Source organism: Bos javanicus, chromosome 5, assembly GCF_032452875.1.
Source record: "Bos javanicus breed banteng chromosome 5, ARS-OSU_banteng_1.0, whole genome shotgun sequence".
NCBI lineage: Eukaryota > Metazoa > Chordata > Mammalia > Artiodactyla > Bovidae > Bos > Bos javanicus.
The window spans coordinates 30,467,907-30,474,974 of NC_083872.1; positions in this window are offsets into that span (position 1 = coordinate 30,467,907).

Here is a 7,068-nt window from a genome sequence, read left to right on the forward strand (position 1 = left end):
TCTGGGCTCCATGGCAGCTAAGAGGCCAAAGAAAACAAGGACTGAAGAAACCTTGCTATTGTTCCTGTTCTGCCCTGGTTTCCTGCTGGAGCTGCTCCTCCCCCAGGTCTCTCCTCCTAAGACAGGGGGCCCGTCGGTCCCTTCTGCCCTGGGTCCTGTGGCCCTGCCCCTGGCAGAGAGTGGCAGCTGTGTACAGGATCTTCATCTGGGCTTGAGGGCACAGGGCTCTGCGGGCCTGGTACAGACTGCTGCAGACTGGAACAATGACATTCGTGACCCCAGAGACCTTTGAGGACTAAGCTCTGTCACCTCTGTCTTGCCTCCGGTCTGCCCCCTTCCATCCTTTTTTTCACTCTCTCTCGTCAAGGCACTGCTCTCATAAATCCACAGATCTTTAACTCCACAGTCTTAAAGTGGGAAGGACTCAGTAGTGTCACCAGGGGAAGGAAGCTCCTACTTGAGGTTTTGAGACCAATCTTTTACAGCTAACCAAGGGCTCTGGCCTCCATTGTGTGATTAAATTCTGAGCTACCTGTGAGGGAAATCAGATTCAGAGGTTCTGCCTTGCCCAGGGTCACACAGTGAGCTAAGATGAGACCCACAGGCGCGTCAGGACTGACCTGGTGTAGCTGAAGAACAAGACCCTATCTATCCAGGTGGCTCAAATGAGGGCAGCTGGTTATGTTTCCTAGGCCTGGCTTGAGGCCTTTCTACCTCTCTCTGACCTTCAGGGTCTCTCTGTCCCCAAGCTGTCACAAGAGTGCCCATATGCTGGAATTATCTTTGCCCTGAGCACTTGGATCCTTCCCAGTCAGTCCCAGAGGAATGCTTCCTTGGGACCTCTCTGGGCTGGGAGATGCATCTCCCTGTGTGTGGCAGGGAAAGTTAGAATCTCTCAGGAGGAACCCCTTCTTTTACTCCTGATATTGGGCCCCCTTGGCGATCATATGGCATCAGGTAATAGGTGAACTGTGACCTTCTCTGGAATGAAGAGTGCTTCATCATGTCTTCCATTTGGTGGGGGTTTTAGTTTTGTTCAAGAGTTGAAAGATAACATTATGTATATTCCTTGAGGGGGAACCAGGACCCTGCCCCCAAGGCTGTACTACTGTTTCTTGATTGCTCCTCCTTTGTCTTTGCATCCCCTCCCTTCCCTGATCAACAACTATTTGAACCTGCCCTTTGGAACTCAGAGAAGGTGACGCAGAAAGGCTTTTGTGCCCAAGAGTTCCATAGGGTCCTGCTTGATCTCAATACCCCCTTTTCTTTGATACTTCTCAATCCCGAGGAGAACAGCTGTTGGACAAGAAGGGGAATAATCATTTTGGATAGAGATGTTAATCATAAGTGCTTCCCAGGTGGTGCTAGTGGTAAAGAGACTGTCAATGCAGGAGATGCAGATTCGATCTCTGGGTCAGAAAGATCTCCAGAAAGAGGGCATGGCAACCCACTCCAGTGTTCTTGCCTGGAGAATCCCATGGACAGACAGAGGAGTCTGGTGGGCTATGGTCCATAGGGTCACACAGAGTCGGACACAACTGAAGCAACTTAGCAGGCAAGCATGTTAATCATAAACTCAGCAGAGGAACTCAATCTTAGGGGGACTCGGTTTCAGTCCTCCCTTTCTTCTTTTTCTTTTTTGGCTACACCATGTGGCATGTGGGATCTTAGTTTTCCAACCAAGGATTGAACCCTGGCCCTCTGCATTGAAAGCACAAGTCCTCCTAGCCACTGGAGCACCAGGGAAGTCCCAACATTTTAAAAAATTAATCGATTGGCTGCATTGGGTCCTTGTTGCTGCACATGGGCTTTCTCTAGTTTTGGTGAGCAGGGGCTACTCTCCAGTTGCGGTGTGCGGGCTTCTCATTGGTGCTTCTCTTGTTGTGAAGCATAGGCTCCAGAGTGTATGGGCTTCAGTAGCTGTGGTGTGTGGGCCCTAGAGCATGGGCTCAGTAGTTGCAGTTCACAGGTTTAGTTGCCCCGTGGCATGGGGAATCTTCCTGGACCAGGGATGGAATCTGTGTCCCCTGCACTGGCAGGCAGATTCTTAACTAATGAACCACCAAGGCAATTCTCCTCTTCTCTTTTTAACCTTCCGGAAATCTTTTCAGGGAATTGGGCGGTGGCCACTCTGGCTACTTCCTTCTAAAATAGGGCATAGTCCTGCCTCAATGGGACACTGAATTGGAAATATTCATAAGTTTTAAATCCTGGATCAGAGTTTATTTCGATTAAAATCGCAAACCCCTGGTCCACCACTTGGTCCAACAGATCCAATTAGAAGTAGTTGAAATAGTGACAACTGGAATTCTAATAGACAAAATAGATCTCATTCCTTGGGGAATTCAGGAGACTAAACCTGAAATCCAGTCTGGAACTGGCCCTTTGAAGAGACTCATTGTAGCCAGTTATGTAATTTTACCTAAGGAGTTTTTTCACAGCATTAACATACACATAACAGGAGATACTGACCACTACACATATCGCCTTTTTTTTTTTTTTTTTGGCTAACATCTGACCTAAACCAATTTTATTGACTAAAAATTTAATCATTTTAAGTGGATACCTTGAAACCATCTGGTTGCAGCTACCAACTGCCAGCAGACATTGTTTTGAGAATGGCTGGTAGCATCCTAAGTGTGACGCAGCTCAGAAAATTCAAATTCTCAGCAATCCAGGAATGTGTCTGAAATCCACAATGGTCACTTAGCTTTACCTTGGATGTCTGAACCACAGACACTCCATTTTGATTTTCAAATGTTTTTCCCTCCTCATGGCCAAAACAGATGTCACTGTTAATGATTTCAGTGCTTTTCTTGATATGAGACGATGCAAGAATTTGGGCTCGTAAAATCTCCTGAGTATCCAACTATCTGAAGGCCTGTTCTTCCAGTTTTTTTTCCAGAGCACAGAGTACCTCATTCCCGATCTCCACCCTGAACTCCTTTCAGGGTGTGTTGAAGGTCTGTGGCTGCAGTGGCCTTGACCTAATCCTTGCAGAGGCAGATGGCAAGTGCCAATTTTCAGTTGGCAGAGCCCCTTCAGGGTCATGAATTTGACCATAGTTTGGTGGGAGTCATTTCATGGTCACTTCATCCCGCTGTGCTGAGAATACTTACTCCCAGGTCTGGCGAAGATTTCACTGATGGGCTGCCAACGTGCTATTACTGGACTAGACCTTATTAATAGTAGCCCCAAATCTCCAGACTCCCTGTCTTACTAGTCTCTTATGGTTCAGGAAAACATCCCCTCTTGTTGTTTCTTCCCATATCTAGAATTACATTATTACAATCATGAGTCTCATATGGAACTTATATCATCATCTTATCAGAGGCTCAGTCACACATTCAGTAATTTTAAAAAGCAGCTTTGTAAAACAGGTAACATAAAAAATAATATAGCTAGCAGTATTAGTAAGATCATAAGTAAGAATTTAAGTCAAGAAATTCCATTAGGCGCAGCCTAGTATGTCTCAGTTTGTCTGACTTAGTCTGTTCTATACCAGTTGTTATCTTTAAGGGAAATTATATTTTGGCATTGTCCATGAAGCACCCAGCCCAATTTCCTAGTGATGCTAGGCTGATTATCTCTAGTATGGTTTAATTGTCCCCAACACAAGGGAGCCTTTAAATATAAATGACCATAACCTGGTATTAATCTCTTGGTTGCAGATCATGTAGCATCTGATCTTCATCCAAAAATAGATTACTGAGTTAAGCCTCAGAAACAGTGTCCCCTTAATAATTTAATTAAACTTTGCAACAGTATAACATGATTGCAACAAAGATCCCATGTGCTGCAACTAAGATTTGATGCAGTCAAATAAATACATAAATATTTTTTTAAAGCCCTGATATTTGGGATGCTTGTCAAAAAGTTTCAAAACACTTGGGTGTATAAAATCATAAGTCACTGTGAGACAATAGTTATTCACTTAACCTTAGTGACAATAAAAGATTTCAAAGGCAAATCTAGAACAGATAACTTAAAAGGTAAAGAAACTTGAATCTGTTATCAGAGGCAGTTCAGTGTTTTAAGAAAAATTGTCTTCTTGACAGAGATAAAAATAAAATTCAAGTTTCAAACCAGCTTACTTTTGAAATTCATTTACTCAGTTAAATCCATTCCAAACTCAACCAGACTTGACCATGCACAAAACTCTTCTCAGGGTCCACTTCCTGCAAACCTTCTATCACTTTCTGCATCCATATTAGCCCATCCCTCATTTTTCCATCCAAAAGCAATGAGCTCTAAGATGGACTCACTTTGTTTTTCTTTAATAAAATGTAATTCCATTCTTTACTGAAAACACACGTCCCACTTTCCTACAGCATACTGAAATGTTTCCTTTATTATTTTTATTAGCTTTAACTACATGTTTAGAGTCCTCAACTTTTAAAAAACCTTGATTTCTAGTGAAAATTCAGAAGTAAGAAATTATAAATTTTTATATTAGCATTCTATTAATTGGTGAACATAAATACCAATGATAATTTCTAAAAACACTTGCTTTCTTATAGAGAACATCTCCGGGTGGCACCAAACATATTCCCTGATAGACCTAGATGTCTTTAATTTCTTTGTTTAGTAATTGATGTCCTGGTATCTTATTTTATTTGGGAATGACCCAGCTATTCAAGAAACTTCCATCATTTAACTAACATTTCATGTTACCAAATATCCAGAGAGATCTTCCTCAAGTGGACATTCCTAAACCATAATTATTCCCATACAGTTTACCTAAAAGCTCTTATCATTTACATTTACTTTACTTAAAGGACTTCCCTGATGGTTCAATGATTAAGACTCTGTGCTTCTAATACAAGGGTCCCGAATTCAATCCCTGGTTGGGGAACTAAGATCCCACATACTACAGATCATGGCTGATAAACAAACAAAACTTCTTCACATTATGTTACTTTCCTTGACAGATTTACAACAGATATAATCAGATTTGATTTGATTTCTATTAAACCTAAGTACAACAGAAGTATTATGTTTAATATTGATGACTCTAAAGACATGTCTATATTAATCAAACCAACAAGCTTAAGCCACCGTCAATAGCAGATATCAATTCAGTACTATTTCCCAGATCATATGGTCCTGAAGTTCATCTTGACCAATTTTTAAAATATTTAATTTATAAGCACTTATTTTTAAGACAATTAAATACAGCTCATTTACCAGTTATTTTTACATACAGACAGAACCAGAGATCTCACAGTTTTTCCATTTGAGGCCCCTCTTTCTTTTTTCTCTTTCTTCAATCTCAGAAAGTAAAGATAGTCTAGATAAATGTTCTTGAGAATCCTGGTAGAACATTTACATCTCTAGGCATAGGGGGAGAGAAATACCAATTTCTTTTTCTTTGAACAGAGAGAGGTTTATTTTAAGAAATTGGCTTTCACAGTTGACTTGAGGATCCTCAAACCTGATAGGATAGGTGGGTAGGCTGAAAACTCAGGGAAGACTTCTTGTTCAAAGATAGTCAGGTGGCAGAATTCCTTCTTGCTTAAGGGAAGTTAGTCTTGTTCTATTAAGGCCTTCAACTGATTGGTTGTGGCCTGCCCACATTACAGAGGACTTCAGTTCTATTAAAATTTCATTAATGTAAATGCTAATCTCACACAAAAAAATACCTTCACAGAAACATTCAGAATAATTCTTGACTAAATATCTAGGCACTGTGGCTCAGCCAAGTTGACACATAAAATTAACCGTTGCAGGAAGTAAAGTAGTGTGGCTTTTAAGCCAAATTACTAAATTTTTTGAATCCACCTCCTTTTTAAAAATTTTTATTTATTTTTAATTGAAAGAAAATTGCTTTACAATATTGTGTTGGTTTCTGCTGTACATCAACATGAATCAGCCATAGGTATACATATGTCCCCTCCCTCTTGACCCTCCCTTCTACCTCCTAAGCCATCCCACCCCTCTAGGTTGTCACAGAGCCCTGGTTTGAGTTCTCTGAGTCACACAGCACATTCCCAGTGGCTCTCTATTTTACATATGGTAGTGTATAGGTTTCCAGGCTACTCGCTTCATTCATCCCACCCTCTCCTCCCCCCGCCTCCCCGGGTCCATAAGTCTGTTGTCTGTGTCTGCACCTCCATTGCTGCCCTGCAAATAGGTTTATCAGAAATACCAATTCCTTTTCATGGGAGCATAGCTGAAAATTTCCCAGCTTTGGAAAGACACCCTAGGGGGACTACAAGATAGAAGATAGAGCTCTGGTCACCTATATCAAGGCTAGTCCAGAAGGGAAAATTCTAACCAACCCTCCACCACAGGCGAAGCCCAATACAATACAGAAGGATACCCTGATGTTGTCACAAGTGAGACCTGTTATTTACCAAAGACCTCTTCACCAGTCAGTGCAAGTACTGACACACGTACAGACAAACAACAACATGCTTCAACAGACAAAATGTTAGACGAGGTGTAGCCGAGGAGTCCATTTCCACTCCCAGATGGAGAACTCAAAGTGGCTTGCCATGAGCAGGTTGACTTTCCCCATCCTGCACAGGACAGAGTGGCTCACCCCAAAACAACACACACAAATACAAATGACAGATAAGCCGCGGCCACACAGACAGAACATCGGAGGAGACGTGATCTAAAACTTTCACTTCCACTCCCAGACTGAGGGTTCCAAAGAGATGGGCTCAGTTCTTGAAGGAGAACAAGCCCAGAACTGGCTCCCAAGGAACCCAAGAGTGGCTGGCCATGATGGAGGGGAGCAAATTCCCAGCCTTTCCATTCCCGTGACAAAGCAATTCTAGCTGAAGAATAGGGGATCATACAAAGACCACCTCTCCTCACTTTTAAGAATGCACGTTGGCCAAACAGAATTACAATAGGATCTCATTTCTTTTTGGTCATAGGTTCATAGCTATAGGTCGATCAGTCTGCCAGGATTTTCTCCAGAGGACCATCAGGTGGAATTGAAGCATTTCCCATGTTTGATCGATAGAACACTCAAGTGCAGACCAAGAACAAACCAAAATCCTCGCCAGCAACAGAAGCCTCAAACCAAAAACCAAACAGCACAAGGCTCAAATCAGC